The sequence below is a fragment of the Podarcis pityusensis genome, assembly GCF_964106645.2.
Source record: "Podarcis pityusensis genome assembly, chromosome: 1".
Classification (NCBI taxonomy): Eukaryota; Metazoa; Chordata; class Lepidosauria; order Squamata; family Lacertidae; genus Podarcis; species Podarcis pityusensis.
Genome location: NC_138028.1, coordinates 6,823,167 through 6,842,418, shown reverse-complemented (window position 1 = coordinate 6,842,418; position 19,252 = coordinate 6,823,167).

The window sequence follows — 19,252 nt, the reverse complement described above, 5'->3', positions numbered from 1 at the left end:
ACAGACAACAGGGGGAAGAGGAAAAACAGGGCACAGCGTCGCCAGGGGGGCAATCAGACAACAAATAGCAGCTACTTTTAAAAAAGACACACACACACACACAAAATATGTGTGTGTGTGTGTGTGTCATATATATATGAGAAATGCTACCCCCCCCCCATTCTAAAACACACATGCACATATTCTGGGGAGAAGAAGTCAAAGGACCTTGCAGTTCCCAGAGTGGGCGAGCCAGGCTCGAGTTACCCTATTGCTATGGGGCAGAGAAAGGGAAGAAGAAAATGGAAGGGAAGGGGGGGCGAGGGAGATGGGGACGATTAGCACCTTGGTAATATAAGTAAATATCGGAAAGTGAGGTGTGTGGGAAGGAATCTAGCAGGCAGAAGAAAGTGCAACATCGAAAACGACCAAAATAACCGTATCGGTTTATTTGCATGTATTTGTTTATTCTTTGTGAACCGCCTTGGGGCCTTTTGAGGGGAAAGGCGGCATACAAAGAAACAGCAACATAAGGTATGGGAAGAAAGAAAGAAAGAAAGAAAGAAAGAAAGAAAGAAAGAAAGAAAGAAAGAAGGAAGGAAGGAAGGAGTCTGTGTATATCAGGAAGACTTTCGTGTTGTGTGTGTGTGTATGTGTGGACACGGAGTTTAGGCCCTGCAAGTATTTCCAGAGTGGAGAGAGACCGAAAGAGTGGCTGGGGAAACCCAGTCAGATGGTTCAGGGTAGAAATAATAAAATTATTTAAATTATTAAAGGCCCCACAGGTCGGAGTTAAGCCGCAGTTCCATTTGACTTCATTACAGTGTTACCTCGGGTTAAAACTTAATTCGTTCTGGAGGTCTGTTCTTAACCTGAAACTGTTCTTAACCTGAAGCACCTATTAGCTACCAGGGCCTCCCGCTGCCGCACGATTTCTGTTCTCATCTTGAAGCAAAGTTCTTAACCCGAGGTACTATTTCGGGATTAGCGGAGTCTGTAACCTGAAGCGTCTGTAACCCGAGGTACCACTGTATTCTAAAGCTGCAGTTTTCCATGGATACCAATATTGATGGGGGACACTTGGCTTAGTAGCAGTGCATATGAAAAGGATCTAGGGGTCTTGGTGGACCACAAGCTGAACATGAGTCCACAGTGTGGTGCAGCAGCAAAAAAGGCCAACGCTATTCTAGGCTGCATCAAAAGAAGTATAGTGCTCAAGGAAAGTAATAGTATCACTCTAGGGGCTGTGGGTTAAAGCACAGAGCCTAGGACTTGCCAATCAGAAGGTCAGCGGTTTGAATCCCCACGACGGGGTGAGCTCCCGTTGCTCAGTCCCTGCTCCTGCCAACCTAGCAGTTTGAAAGCACGTCAAAGTGCAAGTAGATAAATAGGTACCGCTCCGGCGGGGAAGTAAACGGTGTTTCCATGTGCTGCTCTGGTTCGCCAGAAGCGGCGTAGTCATGCTGGCCACATGACCTGGAAGCTGTCTGCGGACAAACGCCGGCTCCCTCGGCCTATAGAGCGAGATGAGCGTGCAACCCCAGAGTCGGACACGACTGGACCTAATGGTCAGGGGTCCCTTTACCTTTATTCTGCCTTAGTTGGACTACACCTGGAATACCGTGGTGGAGTCTCCTTCCTTGGGGGTTTTTAAGCAGAGGTTGGCCATCAGTCATGGATGCTTTAGCCGAGATTCCTGCATTGCAGGGGGTTGAACTGGATGACCTTTGGGGTCCCTTCCAACTCTAAGATTCTATGATTTTATGATCGGCTTTCTCTCAATTCCCACCCCACGCAGACACATGTCTCTACTTTGCAAGGAACTGTCCAGGAACAGTTCACATTATTTGGGGGATGGGGGTGGGAGTGGGTGTCCCCCTCCCCCGGTGGACCTTCTTGAAAAAGTCCACCAAGCGAAAGAGGAAGATCACCCGCTACATTCCGAAGTCTCGAGCCGGGTAGCAAAGCAGTACGATTAATTTTATTTTTAAAGGCCTTCGAAAGCCCGGCCTCGCATCTAATATGCCGCTGGAACAGGATGAAACGGAATCAGATTAAACTCAAATTTTTCGTCACAAACCGTTTCACATCAGGGCTGGGGAACAGGGGCGATCTCTTCCAACTGCCTCACCGATGTATGCTAGGCGCTGCACAAAATAATTTGGCTGCTTTCCCCTTGGACAGCCGCCGTCGGTTTTGCGGGCGATCCTGAAGCTAGCAAACTGAATGTCTCATCAACAGGATGTGCATATTTGCACGCGAGATATTATTATTATTATTATTATTATTATTATTATTACTATTATAACTTTTCGGTCTCTGTCACGCTAGTGGAATGTGGCATTTTGCGCTATTGATGTCCTTCCAATTAAATCGCCTCTTTATGTCGCTTTCTGACGGGGGATGTGTTGCAATCAAATGCGTTTCCCACTGCAATTAACGAATTATTGCAAAGCATCCCAGCCAACGATTTTCAACCCATGACTTTCCTCTCCCTCCTCTCCACCAATCTCCCGCTGGATTGCCTTTGGAAACTCATTTCTATTTCTTATTTTATTTTATTTTTTGGGGGGTGGTGGTGGGTTTATTTCAACTTTATTCATTTCTACCCAACGTTGTCCTTTCCGATGGGGGCGAGGTGGCCTGGCTGCAGACAGGGAGCAGTCTGGAAGGAGACAACCCGGACACCCTCTCCCGATTGTGTTCAAGAGTTGTCGCCCTTTGGTGGCTGCGGAAATCTGGAAAGGACTGAGAAGCTGCTGTGTGTGGGTCTGGCTGCCTCCTACTTTTGAGTTCCGCGGGGCCCTGTTCAAGCAGAGAGGAGATAAAAAGCCTCCAGTCCTTCTCTCGCCCCCACAGAACTCCTTTTAACGAGCCAGCAAAGAATTAATATCCACAACCATCCCTCGACAGTTCTTTGCAAATACGTGCGCGCGCGCGTTGCTGCTGTGTATCTGTAAGACCTTCGACACCGGTGCAGCAGTTAGGTAATTTTAGACTCTGGACTTAATGGTCTTATTGTGGGTGGGGTGGGGGCCCCGCGTGCCCCCCCCCCGCTCTTTAGATGGCAATGTGCATTATGGCAGAACAATCCTGGCATATGGGCGCCCGCCCCCTCTCCTTCTCCGGACTCCTCCGCCGTAGCCCTGACCAGATTGCACCCCTGCGCCCCAATCCTACTTACAACAAACACTCCATCCTATTCCCAGGCTCTTCCTGGAAAGGAATGCCTGCTCTGTTGAAACCAAAATGGGATTTAAACAAACAAACAAACCAAAACACAAGACAACACAACACTATCCAAATCGTGCGAACCTCAGGACAAAGTTTGGGCAGGGTAGCGGGGAGCGGGGAATTTTGGGAGTTGGGAAAGAGGACTGGGAAGAAGATCTGGACAATGAACAAACCAAGCAGGGAAATGGAGAAGGCTCCCACTTCACCTCGCTAGTGTGGGAGAGCATTATCCCCAGCCTGGTAACGAGCAGTTTTCGGGGGTCGAAGATGCGCTTCTGAAATGGACCTGCTTTTTGGAACTGGCTCGGTCTTCTCCTGTCGCTGTGTTCAGAGCGAGCTGGCCAGCTCGGGAGAATTGACGTTCTCCCTGCCTTCTCCCTGCTCCCAGTCTCTCTTTTCTCCCTCTCCGCCCCCCTCTCCCCTCCGTTGCTTTGCCCCCTTTGCCCCCTGGTCCAATAACTTTGGCAGAATCTCGCGGCCATTAATAAAATCAACTGGCCAGAAATGGGCACTGACTGCTGTGTGTTGGGCGCCTTAAATAAACAGCCCGCTCTCCCTCGCTCTTTAAAATTCTCCATCCACTTCAGATGTCTAAAAAAGCAAGATCGCCGTGATTTTGTCACGGTTTGGTAAATTTACCCCTTTAAGAGGCTTTCATAAATCCCAGAACACACCTTCAGCCAGATTTGAATATAGATTTAGGTTTTAAAACCGGGTCGCTGGGAGAACACTGCTTTATCAAAAGAGAATTTCAGCCCTTTCCTTTAGCTTAGCTATACGGATGCCCAGACGACTCTTACAAAAAATAAATAAATTAAGGAGTGCAGGAGAGAGAAAAGGGAAAGAGAAAAGGAAAAGATTGGATCTGAAAAGGGGGGAGAAGGGGGAAGCGAGGGGGGACTTCTTAGTGCGTGGAATAGAATCTGCACAGGGTTTGGGGAGATCAGCGCCTGGTACCGGCAAGGGGTTTTTTTTTTTTTTTGCAACTGATGGAAAAGTTGGGGGAAAGGGTGGGGTGGGGGGTGCAGGTCTTCCTCATCTGGAAAAAAAGTGGGTCGCGCTTTTTTTGTTTTAGTGGGGGAAGAAAAAGCCAGCGTTTCCTCCTCTCTCCGCAAGTTTCTCTATTATTTTTTCCTGGTCCAGTTGGGAATCTTTACAGCCCCAAAGCCGGGATCAGCTCGGGATAAGGCGCCGTGGAAACTTGGCTGTTCCAGCTCCTTCTAGGAGGCGAGAGAAAAGCTCACTCCTAGTGCGCAGTAAGTTACTTTTGCGAGTCTCTCTTTTAAGATCCGAATTCCTCCCCCCACCCTCTCTCTTTCTCCCTACCCCCCACCCCATCTTACCCAGCCCCACCCCGGTTTGGACTTTTCAGCGCGCCTCCAAATGATGCCCCGGTCTTTGTTTTCTTTTATTGTAAGTTTAACTGACTTAACCTGTCAAGTGCTGCTCATATTGGCGAAGGAAAAAGTGGTCCAGTAGGAAAGGGGGGGGGTGTTTTTTATTTGGAGGAGGGCAGGAAGGTAGCTCTCAAGCCAGCTCCTCTAGCACATAGCCGCCACCACATTCCGCCCCCCGCCCCCCAGCCACAGGAGCCGTTTCCACCACCCGAGACCCCTTTCTGAGCGCACCCTCCTCCGAAAGGCATCTCGACCAGGTTTCCCTTCCGCGGTCCAGAGCCTCGCTCCGCACCTCGTCCTCTCAAACTCTCCCCAAACTTTCTTTGAAGATGAGCAGAGATTTTCTCACTTCTTCTTTTTAACCCTTGACTCTCTCGGCTTGCCTTCCGACCACAGTAAATTGAGGTTAAGGTGGTGGAGAGAGAGAGAGAGGAGGCGGCGTCTAGTCAATTTCCCAGGAGATCTAGTCCAGCTTTAGCGCGCATCGAATGTTCTAATTTTATTTGTTTTTGATTATTATTATTATTATTATTATTATTATTATTATTATTATTGCTATCTTCTGCAGGGAAAAAGGGAGATGTGGGTGAATGGGGCCAGTGTGTGTTTGAGTGTTTGAATTCAGTGTGCCAAAGATGATGTCCAGATTTGAACGGATTTCCTCTTCCCTAAGCACGTATGTGTAGACAAGACTAGAGGCATTATTTAGATTCACACCGTCTCTTTTCCGGAGCGCCTGCTCCTAGCGCTTCAGCAGTGAACTCCGAAGCAACTGTGAAAGTTGTCGCGATCTTTCGCTTCGCTTTTAATATCAGAAAATCGCTTTGCGTTGGCCGAGGGTGCAAAGGTCTTCCCGCAGAAGCACGTGCGCGCCTCGGATGCTCCAGGCACACTGGAGGGGAGTGTGCAAAACCTGTGAGGAGTAGCTGAGGCAAAGCAGTGACTGGCACACACACACACACACACACACACACACACCGCTGACCCCCCCCCCAAACCCCCTCAGCTCAAGCGATGGGATGTGCGCTCATGCGCTCCTCATCAAGTACCCTTGTTTTTTAACTCGACCCGGCAAATCCTCAGCCCTCCTAAAACACCCCGAGATCCTAAGCACAGCAGATCGAAGTTCTCAGCTGTATCCTATTCTCCTGCTTCCTCTTGGGATCTGAGAGCAGCGCGCTTCGCTTCCAAGCCTAGTGCCTCGACGGGCGCCGCTCGGACCGAATTAAGGAAGCCCCTTTGGCTGGAGACTGGAGCGCGCCCCGCTGAGCGCATCCTTCCGCTGCACACCTCTGAAGTGAGATGTGGATCGGGCGGAGGCTGCGCGCGGGACTTGGAGGGGCGCGCGGGAGGTGGCAATTCCCCTTACTCTATTTTATTTTACCCACCCCCGCCTCGCCTGATTCCTCTGCCCGTCTGGCTCCGCGCAGCCACCGCCTTCAATAATCCAGTCTCCATATAAAACAACCATTACAGTCCAATATATTTGCGTGTGTTGGCAAACTTGATAGAAAAGAGAGGGAGAGGAAGCGGGTGGGGGGAGGGGAGAGAAGGATATAACCAGCCCAAAGCGAGGGGTGGGGGTGGGGGGGAGGCTGTGAGGAAGAAGAAAAGGCTACCCCAGAGAGGCTTTTAAAGCAGTTCGAGACAATCTCTAATCTTTTTCGTTTGTAACCTCCCCCTCCCCGCCAAAACAGAACCTTTATTTCCACGTCTAAGAAAAGTTTCTTTATAAGGCGCGTCTCCCACAAACGCCCCCCCCAACTTTCTCTCTCTATCTTTGGATTTATTTATTTTTCTAATTACAACCCATCATTTATTTGGAGAATCGATGCCATATAATGTCGATGAGGAAGAGTTTAATCGGAGGGAAACAGAAAACTAAATTGGGGGGGGGGACGACAAAACTTTTTTGTAGCCTCTGCTTGATAGCATAGGGGACTGTTCAGTTTAGGTTTCTTTTTATTTTTAATCTAACAAAACACTATTTTATAGAAGTAAACGAAGGAGGGAGAGCTGTTTGTAAAAAGCAACAACCCCAAAACAAAATGAATTTCTATATCTATCTAATTAATTTTCCCTTTTTCTTTTTTTGCCAGAAGAGAGGTTTTATTTTTTCTTCACCTTTTCCATCCGGGCTGCTATTCTGAGCTGACCTCTTGCCCATTTCCAAATCCTCTCCCAACCACCAACAAATGTAAATTATTTGAAACACTCTCCCACCCCGTCGAAAATAATATCTGACTTGTAAAAGTCGAGAGGTGAATTTTGAATTAAATATTTACAATGCCGGCTCCCGGGGAAAAGCTAAAACTCTTTCCAACATACGTTCCTTCTCCTATCCTTCAAGACCTTAAAATGGAAAAGAAAGCAAAGAGGAATGCTTAGATGTTTTTCTAAGCTCCTTAAATCCCATGCAAAGAAATGTCTCGACTTTTAGGAGTTTTCCCCGCTTTTCCATCACGCAGGGTCCGCTGCTTCCAAAACCGCAAGACTGGGAAGGGAGTTCAGGATGCCGGCGAAGTCGGCCAAAAACGGACTTTCTCCCCAAAATGCTTCAACCTGGGGTGGTTGAGCGAAAATCAAAACAACAACAACAACCACCTCTCCCCGAACCCCTAATGTGTAAATCTAGATCGCTCTCCCCATTTATCCCGCGTTTCTGCCTGATTAAACCGGTTTATTTGTTCTCCAAAGCTGAGCATTCTCCAAAAGTGAGAGGCCATTTCAAAACTTGATCTCCGCGCTTTTAATGTATGCGAACTAAATCAGGGTTTGGGGAAGGAGAAGGGAGGGATTTATTTTATTTTATTTTTTTAAAAAAAGTTTACCCGAATAATTGCAGCTAAGAGTGGAGGGAAGTTGGTTTAAAAAATAAAATCATAATCATTCTCTCGCCCAATTCCCTCGCACCTCACCCCCAACACAGGATCCGATCAGGTCGGTTAAATGACCATCGCTGTGCAATAGATGCAATGCAATATTCTGCATTTAATCTGAAGCGAGCCACAACGGCCAGCCTCCCCGCCCTTCCGGCTTTCTGTACGAAATCCCAATTTATTTAAAAGCGTGGTGGTTTAATAATAATACACAAGAAGAAGGCCCCGGTATTTAGTTCAGACAAGAACCCCCCCCCCTTTAAAAAAAAATCATCTCCCTCCCTCTTGGACTTTCTCGCTAATCACGTCTAATGAAAACGTAGGATTTCCCATTCTTTCGGAGTTGGGGGTTGTGCGTGTAGTTGGGGGTGGGGGGGGGGAGAGAGAGAACAGTGAAAATATAATGTATTGTCATTAGGAGAATTGACTGTGGGGCTGAAGGCAGCTCTTAATTGAAAAAGGCAACCTGTTTTTAATGGTGCGGCGGAGGAGAAGATTACAGACTTTAGCCAAACACGGAGTCAATTAATAAGGGCTGGGCGGGGGGGGGGGGGGCATTAACCCTAATGCAGAGACATCGGTGTCAGCCGTCGGGGGGAGGCAGGGAAGCTCCTACCTGAACCCTCGGGGAAGCGATGAGCACCCCCCCCCGCACTCTGCAATCCACGTCCACTCATTTTAAGCATATGGTCAATCCCCCCCCCGACAAGAAAAGGTTAGCAGGGTCCTTTTATTGTCTCGTTCCATTTCTTTCTTTCTTTCTTTCTTTCTTTCTTTCTTTCTTTCTTTCTTTCTTTCCTCCTCCCCCCCCTTGAGTGAAGTATAGCTCAAGGCGGGGATAAATTTGCTCTTTTCCTCCAAATTTATCCCAGACCCCAAAGGCTATCTCCTCCCCCCCCCCCCCGCAGGAGGGTACATCAAACTCTGAGATCAGGTTGGGGAGACATCTAGAGGGTTCTTTTGGAGCCCAAGGCAGGAAGGGCCCCGATCCCTCGCGCCCGGCTTTACTCTGAAGTAAGTCCCACTGGGTTCAACGAAGCTCTTTCCTAGGGCAGTGTAAATGATAAGGACTGTACTGCCGGCAAGGGGCGGGGGGGCGGAGCTTGCTTCAGAGTTTTGTTTTGTTTTGCTCTTGCATTCAAACCTGCTTAGGATCGCGCTGCGCGTGCTTTAAATACACAGGGCATTTTCAATCAACAAGCAACGGGGAATGGTATCCTACATTCGCCCAACGGCACCGACACACTGAGATCGCTCCACTGGGCAAAAGCAATCTGCCTTCTTAAGCCAAATATTTATTTATTTTATTTTTTAATAAAAACATTTTCCCACCTTTGCCGGAGTAAATACAACACCAGCCCCCTGAAATGTTCAGACAAGCGACTACGTGTGTCGACATTTTTCACACCAGCGCTCCGCGCAAACTTTAGACCTCAGTTCTAAGCGCACTTACAGCAGGATCCTGTGTTGCGTTTGTTCTTGAAATAAGCCTCAGAGAAGCTGCGCGCTTTAGGATTGCAGGCTCAAGATCCCTTCAGAAAGGACTCCTTGCTATCCCATCTGCGGGAGTTTGCTTTTGGCTGCAATCCTATGCGCTCCGGGGCTGCGCAAAAATCCCATCGACTTCAGCCACCAAAGGATGGGCGCGCGGGCAAAGCTTTCGTGTTGGGTCTTAATGCGAGGTAGGGGAGAGGCAACGGGTTGGATCTGAGGACAGATTTAGAAATGGCTCTTTCGACAAGGCGGTTCTGAAAAGCTGGAAAGGAGCAACCCTATACAAAGCAGCAAAACTCTCTTTGCTGCTCCCGGGTCTGGACTGAACGTGGGTTGAACCAAACTGGATTTGGCACGCTCCGGATTCCCAACTCGGATTACAATAATTTGTGAGTAAGCCCCATTATAAATATTCCAGTAAAACACCCCCCATCCCCCCCCCCAATAAAATGAGTATTGCAATCTGGGGCCTCCTTGGGGCAGAGACCTGCCTTGATAGTGAAAAAGAATGGACACACACGATTTAGGTTGGGGCCGCACATTTCTTACGAGAAGTCCCATCCTGTAGCGTTCCGAGATTTTGCTTTTACAAATGATTTACACCTGTTATTTATTTATTATTTATTTCACGACCCATTTTATCCCCCAAACTTTGCCCGACGCTTTCCGCACTAACACACCAATGCAACTCATATTTCTGAGAGAATATTTAACTTCTTCCCTGGGGGAGGAATAAAGCACAAACCAATGAAACCTCTGTTTCTGGACTCCAAAGGCGCTTCCAGAAGGGCACAATTTCAAGTTTGTTTGGGGATGCTTTGAGCCGATCTGGATCCGGATCACTAGAAGTCCCCCCCCCCAACCCGCCCCCCAGTTCTTAGGGTCCATTTATACTTTCCCAGAAACCTCGCCGACGCCTTGCCATTTCGCCCTGTGGGTCTTTGCGGCTTCCACTGCGTGTTTATTAGACACTTCAAGGCGACGAGGTGAGAATCAGTGGAAATCCGGGTCAAGTCAAATCGGCTTTGATACACTCCGGATTCCCCAGCCCAGATAAGCCGAAACTGGGTAACCTGCTAGACAGCAGACTTTCGCCGCCGCCCCGCCAAGCAAGCCTCCCCTCTCCACCAAATTTTTTACATTTGCATATTACTGTAAATATGGGCTCATAGAGAATTGGAGGACCAATCCGGTTCAGTCCAATAGGGAGCAATTGACTTTAGACCAAACATCTTGCCTGTGGGTCAGTCACGGGAGAGATTTGTGGGGAAGGTGATATAGAAATTGGGAAGGGGGAGAGGAGGAGGGAGGGAGGGAGGGAGGGAGAAGCAGAGAGGTCTGCTTTCATCCCCCTGCCACTATATAGGCTTATGAAAACTTATCAGTTATCTAAAATAAAATGAACTTGCAGTGTCCGATTTTACTAAGAAGAAGGTAGGTAAGTTCAACGATATTCCCGAACCTACCTTCTTCTTGAACTTACCTAAAAAACAAAAAACAAAAAAATGATTCAAGAAGTTGTAAGAACTTAGTAAAATTGGACACTGCAAGCTCATTTTATTTTAGATAGCTTATAAGTTTTCATGGCATTTTGTAAGTAGTTGTCTTATTCTCACAAATTTGATAAATAATGAAAAATTGCTTTTGAACAGGAATATTAATTGCGTGAATAATTGTTGCCTATGTGCTGTACGGGTTGCACAATCATTATCAACGGCACAGGTTGTATTTCTTCAGCACTATATAGGGTTCGGGACGCGTGTGGAGCTGTGAGTTAAACCACAGAGCCTAGGGCTTGCTGATCAGAAGGTCGGCAGTTCGAATCCCCATGACGGGGTGAGCTCCCGTTGCCCGGTCCCTGCTCCTGCCCACCTAGCAGTTTGAAAGCACGTCAAAGTGCAAGTAGATAAATAGGTACCGCTCCGGCGGGAAGGTAAACGGCGTTTCCCTGCGCTGCTCTGGTTCACCAGAAGTGGATTAGTCATGCTGGCCACTAGACCCGGAAGCTGTACACTTGCTCCCTCAGCCAGTAAAGTGAGATGAGCGCTGCAACCCCAGAGTCGTCCGCGACTGGACCTAACAGTCAGGGGTCCTTTTACTCTTTATATAGGGTTAGGCTTGCTCATCCTTTGTTTAAAATAGGCCTCAAAAGTTAGGCACACGCTCAATAACAATTCAAGCAAATGGAAACACCTTTAGGTGTTTAATTTTGGATGACGCATAAACCTTTTTTTGTTTTAAAAGGAGAAGGTTCTACTTTAAGTTACTGTAAGGCGGGGGTAGCCAACACCACACCCTTCAGGTGCTCTGACCTTCACCCCCCAAAAAAAACCAATAGCTTTGCTAGCTGTGGTCAATAAGAATCCAACAAGATCTGGAGAGTACAGCATTGAACTACCCTTTCATTGCATGAATCAAGGTTAAATGTAACAGATGAAGACTGCGGTGATGTCAGCCAAGAGTGGGCCTTCTGAGAAAGAGCAGGCATGGACTGAGGGGATCAGTTTTGTTGCTCATCATATGCCCAGTTCCTGTCACCCCACTTAAGCCCCATAGAGACGAGGGTGGTGTAGTGGTTAGCGTGTTGGACTAAGACCTGGGAGGCCCCTGACCATTAGGTCCAGTCGTGACCGACTCTGGGGTTGCGGCGCTCATCTCGCTTTATTGGCCAAGGGAGCCGGCGTACAGCTTCTGGGTCATGTGGCCAGCATGACTAAGCCGCTTCTGGCGAACCAGAGCAGCGCACGGAAACGCCGTATACCTTCCCGCCGGAGCGGTACCTATTTATCTACTTGCACTTTTTTTAAAAAATAATTTTTATTCATTTTCCAAACAATTTTACACAGTCAACAAATATTTTCACACTCATTCTTCAATTTTTGACTTCCCTCAGTTTCTCTGTCAATCTTTCGTAAAATTTCTATTTTGTTAACGCATTTCAAAACATAATATTGCCTTTTAGAACTCCTTTTCCTCTTACTCTCTTTTTTGCACTATTTCTTACTATCTCACAGAGTCTCTTCAAAACCAACAAGCATTGTCTGTACATCACATATGTTTTTCAGATATTCTGTAAATCTCCCCCAGTCCTCGATAAACTTTTGGTCTTTCTGATATCGAATCTTCCCAGTCAATTTATCCAATTCTGCATATTCAGTCAATTTCCTTCTCCATTCTTCCACTGTTGGAATTTCTTCATGCTTCCATCTTTGGGCCAGAAGTATCCTTGCAGCAGTCACTGCGTATTGAAACAGTTTACAGTCTCTCTTATTAATTTCATTTCCTACCATTCCTAATAGGAAGGCCTCTGGTTTTTTAACAAACGTATATTTCAACATCTTTTCAATTCATTGTATATCATTTCCCAGAAGCCTTTTACCCTTTTACACTCCCATATCTACTTGCACTTTGACGTGCTTTCAAACTGCTAGGTTGGCAGGAGCAGGGACCGAGCAACGGGAGCTCACCCCGTCGCGTGGATTCGTGTTGAATGGTCACTTTAAAATGTGAAGGTTCATTATTGTTTCACAAGTTGTGTATGTCTTTAAGGGCCAGGGCAGATAACGAGACCCAGTCTTGCAGCTGTGAAACATAGCAGGTGCTGCTAAGTTGAGTTAATTAAGCTGTGTCAGCAATTGGGTGTAGTATATAAGGAGCAGCACCTAGCTCTCTCCTCACCCTGGGGGATGGGTCGGGTCATGTTTGTTGTTGTTATTATCTTTAGTGTAAAAGGAGTTTTTGTTTTGTTATTAGTTATTATTTTGTTATTATTTTGTTAGCCAGTGTGGTGTAGTGGTTAAGAGCGGTACTCTCGTAATCTGGTGAACCGGGTTTGCGTCTCTGCTCCTCCACATGCAGCTGCTGGGTGACCTTGGGCTAGTCACACTTCTTGAAGTCTCTCAGCCCCACTCACCTCACAGAGTGTTTGTTGTGGGGGAGGAAGGGAAAGGAGAACGTCAGCCGCTTTGAGACTCCTTAAGGGGAGTGAAAGGCGGGATATCAAATCCAAACTCTTCTTCTATTAAAACCTTGTTAAAGTTATTTTTGAGTTCCTTGTCATGCATGGTCTCCCCAGCAAGCTCTCTGCAGCGCTACTAACCTGCAAATAGCCAACAATTCGAACAACCAAATGTTCTGATCGGCAAGTCCTAGGCTCTGTGGTTTAACCCACAGCGCTACCCGCGTCCCAAGACCTGGGAGACCGGGGTCTTAAACCCCACTTGGCCCCGAAGCTCACTGGATGACCTTGGGCCGCAGTTGCTGCCTCTCAGCCTAACCAAACTCACAGGGTTGTTGTGGAGATTAAATGAGGAAGGGGATGGGGAAGAGATCCATGTGCACCACCTTGGAGAAAAAAGTGGGAGACAGATGCAATAAAATACATGAATGAGTTATCTCTCTCTCTTAGATGCACACTCACCAGTTCCATTCCCCAACCAATATTATCTGAGGCAGATATTTTAAGGGGATTAGGAGGGAACTAGGAGGCATTAGCCATTTCTGGACTTTCTTAAAAGTACAACACACACACACTCCAGGAGACTTCTACTTTTGCCTGTGGCACTTTATGGTCTAGAGGGGAGGAGAGAACCCTTCTGAGCTGCCAGATTTAATTTGAGGAATAGGGGAAAGGTAGAAGGGAAAGGGAGGAAACCCCTTCCTGCAGATGTGAAAGGGATATCTCATGAGAAGCTCTCTTATTGGTTAGTCTAGCCCAGGGTTCCCAAACTTGCTGCTTTTGGACTACAACTCCCATCGCCCCTAGCTAGCAGGACCAGTGGTCAGGGGTGATGGGAATTGTAGTCCAAAAACAGCTGGAGCCCCAAATTCAGGAAACCTTGGTGTAGTCTGTTGCTACCTGTTCTGATGGGGAACTGGCTTTCAGGAAGATGCTCTCCCTGACCTGGGAACCTGAGATCCTGCTAACTATAGATGGTAGGATTTGAACACGGGACCTTCTCCAAGTGCAACAAGGGATCTCCCATTAAGCCATGGGGAGAGTCTCCATCAGGCAAGGCCTTCTTCCACCTGCCTTGCCCCACCCTCCAGTCTCTGCTTCTCAATTTGTATTGTATTATTTTATGCACTGTGGCTGGCTGTTGTTTTATTGACTGTAGTTTCGAAATTATTTATTGTAATTGTTAAGAGTGGGTTTCTGTTTAATTTTTATATGCTGATATTATTATTCTACACTATTCTAATGATTGTTGAATGTTACTTTATTGGATGTAGATGCTTATTTTAAAGCTGTTTTATTATCACATTTTTGTATTGCATTAGATTGTTACAAGGTGCACATTCTTTGTTTCTTCAGCTTGTAAACCGCCTTGAGTATTGTAAGATAGAAAGGCGGTATACAAATTAAAAGTGATGATGATGATGGTTCAATTTCTTAAAAAAAACCTCAACTTCATTCACCACTTCCTTTTTTAAAAAAATGATATTTATTAATATTTCAAAAGAAAAAGATTACATTAATAAAAAAAAACTTAACAATAAAAGGAAAAATACAAAATACAAAAAAGAAAAAAAAATTAAAAACATTTCCATCTTTTCATCACTTCTCTTACATTTACTTGTTTCCCGGACCTCCTCATACCTCCCTCTTTTGTATTCCAATTCAATTTGTTAGTCCAGCAATTCCTTTCCCTCATTTTAATCCTGATCTTTAATCTTGGTATGTTATAACATTAAATTTTTACGTATTAAAAACCAATTTTTCCATATTCTTCTATACCATTTCAGCTAGAAACCACTTAACTTCAATCCGTCATCATTCTAACATTCATTAATTTTACAATATTTCTGTAAGTAGTCTTTAAATTTCTTCCAATCTTCTTCCACCGACTCTTCTCCCTAGTCTGGGATTCTGCCAGTCATTTCCGCCAATTCCATGTAGTCCATCAGTTTCATCTGCCATTCCTCCAGTGTGGGTAGTTCTTGTGTCTTCCAATGCTTTGCAATAAGTATTCTTGCTGCTGTTGTAGCATACATAAAGAAAATTCTGTCCTTCTTTAACACCGATTGGTCGACTATGCCCAGGAGAAAGGCCTCTGGTTTCTTCAAGAAGGTATATTTAAATACCTTTTTAAATTCATTATAAATCATCTCCCAGAAAACCTTAATCTTTGGGCACGTCCACCAAAGGTGAAAGAATGTACCTTCAGTTTCTTTACATTTCCAACATTTGTTATCGGGCAAATGATAGATTTTTGCAAGCTTGACTGGGGTTATGTACCACCTGTATATCATTTTCATAATATTCTCTCTTAGGGCATTACATGCCGTAAACTTCATACCTGTGGTCCATAACTGTTCCCAGTCAGCAAACATAATATTATGTCCAACATCTTGTGCCCATTTAATCATAACAGATTTCACCGTTTCATCCTGAGTATTCCATTTCAGCAGCAAGTTATACATTCTTGACAAATTCTTAGTTTTGGGTTCTAACAGTTCTGTTTCTAATTTTGATTTTTCCACCTGGAAGCCGATTTTCTTGTCCAAATTGTATGCCTCCATTATCTGATAATAATGAAGCCAGTCTCGCACTTTGTTTTTTAGTTTTTCAAAACTCTGCAGTTTCAATCTATCTCCTTCATTCACCACTTCCAAGCTGATTACTTGAAGGCTACTAAGAGTTTGCCGCATGCCTGCTCTACAGCTGCCTCCTCCAACCTGCTTGGGGGAAATATCTGGAGAGCACCAGGCTGGGAAAGGCTACTCTAAAGTCTTGGTTCTTAGGCTACAATTGCTTCTGTTCCTCCTCAGCCACAGCCCACACCCCTCTTGCTTTGTTTGGAACCGTTTGGAGAAAAGCAATGACAAACCTAGACAGCATCTTAAAAAGCAGAGACATCACCTTGCCAACAAAGGTCCGTCTAGTTAAAGCTATGGTTTTCCCAGTAGTGATGTATGGAAGTGAGAGCTGGACCATCAAGAAGGCTGATCGCCAAAGAATTGATGCTTTTGAATTATGGTGCTGGAGGAGACTCTTGAGAGTCCCATGGACTGCAAGAAGATCAAATGTGTCCATTCTGAAGGAAATCAGTCCTGGGTGCTCACTGGAAGGACAGATCCTGAAGCTGAGGCTCCAATACTTTGGCCACTTCATGAGAAGAGAAGACTCCCTGGAAAAGACCCTGATGCTGGGAAAGATGGAGGGCACAAGGAGAAGGGGACGACAGAGGACGAGATGGTTGGACAGTGTTCTTGAAGCTACTAACATGAGTTTGACCCAACTGCGGGAGGCAGTGGAAGACAGGAGTGCCTGGCGTGCTCTGGTCCAGGGGGTCACAAAGTGTCAGACACGACTAAACGACTAAACAACAACAACAACATACCAGGGTTTCCTAAACTTGGGTCTCTAGCTGTTGTTGGGCTACAACTCCCATCATCCCTAGCTAGCAGGACCAGTGGTCGGGGATGATAGGATTGTAGTCCACAAACTGCTGGAGGCCTAAGTTTGAGAAACCCTGGTTTATACAATCAGCAGAATCAAGCTGTCAAACTCTTCGTCGAACTGTACCATTTCAGGCTGCATATATATTCACTCATTCAACCCATTCCCACCCCACTTTTCCAAGAAGTTCAAGTATACGGTTCTCCCCCTCTCATCTTCACACAACATCCAACACAACAACCCTGTGAGGGAGGACAGGCTAAGAGCTGATGACTGGGCCACCCAGGAAGCAACATGTGGATTTGAACTCTGGCCTCTGCTGCCCTGTGTGCATGTCCAGCTATTCCTCCAGAAAAGAAACATAGACTAGGAAGGCTGAAATCCTGTCCCTGATATGCTAGCTTTCTGTGGGCAGTCATTTCCTCCCACAGGATAGTATTTACACCTCCTCCAAACTACTGGAGTGTAAACAGTCTGGGGAAAGCATTCTGCCTGATACCGCTGTACACTGTATTTTTCGCTCCATAAGACGCACTTTTTTCCTCCTAAAAAGTAAGGGGAAATATCTGTGCATCTTATGAAGCGAATGCGTGGTCCCTGGAGCCAAATTCACCATCAGATCACATAGCATGTCCATGGCTACAGCCTGCACCAAAAAATCACACAATGGCACAAAAACGTGGTTACAAAGCACAGATCCACATGGATTCTCAGGATTTTTGCATTGGGGTACCCCAAACTCACCGTCAAATCACATGTCATGTCAGTGGGCACAGCATGAACCACAAAAATCATACATCCACTGTTTCGTTCAGAATATTTATTTTCTTGTTTTCCTCCTCTAAAAACTAGGTGCGTCTTGTATTCAGACAAGAATCCTCTAAAAACTAGGTGCGTCTTATGGAGCGAAAAATATTGCATATTAGAGTGGGGAATAAGACACATGAGAGGACCGACTGATATGTTAGCATCCCTCAGGGGCATTGGCATGTGGGTGTAGAAAGGCTGGTTCTACCTGTGTGTTTTCAGATGGCAGAGGTTAGAGCATGAGCACAGCCAGGATTTTTGTTAAAGGTAAAGGGACCCCTGCCCATTAGGTCCAGTCGTGGATGACTCTGGGGTTGCGGCGCTCATCTCGCTTTATTGGCCGAAGGAGCTGGCGTACAACTTCCGGGTCATGTGGACAGCATGACTAAGCTGCTTCTGGCGAACCAGAGCAGCGCACGGAAACGCCGTTTACCTTCCCGCTGGAGCGGTACCTATTTATCTACTTGCACTTTGACGTGCTTTTGAACTGCTAGGTGGGCAGGAGCAGGGACCGAGCAACGGGAGCTCACCCCGTTGCAGGGATTCGAACCACCGAGCTTCTGATTGGCAAGTCCTAGGCTCTGTGGTTTAACCCACAGCGCCACTCGTGTCCCATACATGATTTTTGCTAGGGGGGGTGCAAAAAGATTTTGAGCTTTTTGGGAGATCACGGGTAAAAAGGGAACAGGGGCCACTAGGGGGCGCATTGGAAGATGGCCGACAATACCATCTCTCCGACCCACACGGGGTAATTAAGAGGCTGTTATGGGAGTAGGCAGCCTCCCTTGTTGCCCCAAGGAAATGGGGAACACTGCCCTTGCCTGCTGTGCCCATAAATCACACCCTAATTCAAAAGAAGGGGGTGAGGGCCCTAGGCAGAATGCCCCCGTGTGGACATCGGCTCTCCTGGACGCTGTCTCTGATCGCGCACTAGCTGCAGCAATTTGGAATAATTAATTACAAAAGAAGCAAATGCACATATTTCAAGTGAAGAAGGGGAGTGAAGTCTGCTAATTTAAGTGACCTCTGTGAAAGACGACGACGGGCTGGAGAAACAGGAATATTTTACGATGAAGATACACCAAAGGCGGGGTATGTTGACAACGGGACTGAATGGGGGGGGGGAACCTTTTTTACTTTCCTTCTATGTGATTTACAAGAACCCCTCCTCATTAGAATCGTCGGTTGAACTGACCCAAGCAGGATGATTAAGGTCTGTGTGGAGATAAACTTTAACCAAAAGTATGCTTTATGGAGATCGAGAAGCAATAAGAGCTTTTGGAATGGCGCAGCAATTAATTCGGAGTCGCCATCTTGCCAAAGGATTTATAGCCGAGAGAAGGAACGGACTTGTTTTCAGACTGCATTCCTGGTGAATCTCCTCAGAGGTTTTGAGAAAGGAGGCAGATTGGTGAAGATTAATGACGCTAAGACTGTTTTGATGTATGGAAGTGATGTTACATGGAAAACGTCTGGATATGGCTACTGGATAATAAAAAAAAATATCCACACAGGATTACAAACTGTCTAACCAGCTTGTGGAGACTATCAGAGGTCACAAAGAGAAAGGAAAAATATATGAAAATAACAACAAGAGATGTGGAAAAACAAGAAGAAAGGACTGGATAGTACTGTGAACATCATAAGGTTAGATTTGTGGACATTAAAACAGCAGTAAGAAGTAAGAAGTTGATTGGATCCCCTTCAGAACTTGAAATATGGGTACCCCCAACAAAAATTTAAAATTCGGCTGTGTAATTTGGAATTTATGTAATTTGGTTTGATTTGATGTGATTGGTCGGTTAATAAAAAATTATTCTTAAAAACAAAAAAAAAAGGGAACAGGCTTTTGTTGGGGGGGGGGCTGGAGACCCACTTTCTCCCAGATTTCTCTCTCACATTTTCTGTCATACTCTTTTCTCTCCTTCTGACACCCTGTTCCTCTCCATCTCTTTGCTCCACCCTTTCCCCTCTCCTTCTAACATTCCCTATTCCTCTCTTTTGGCCACCACCCTCTCCCTCCCTCCCTCCCTTCCACCCCACCTCCCTTTTCCCCATCC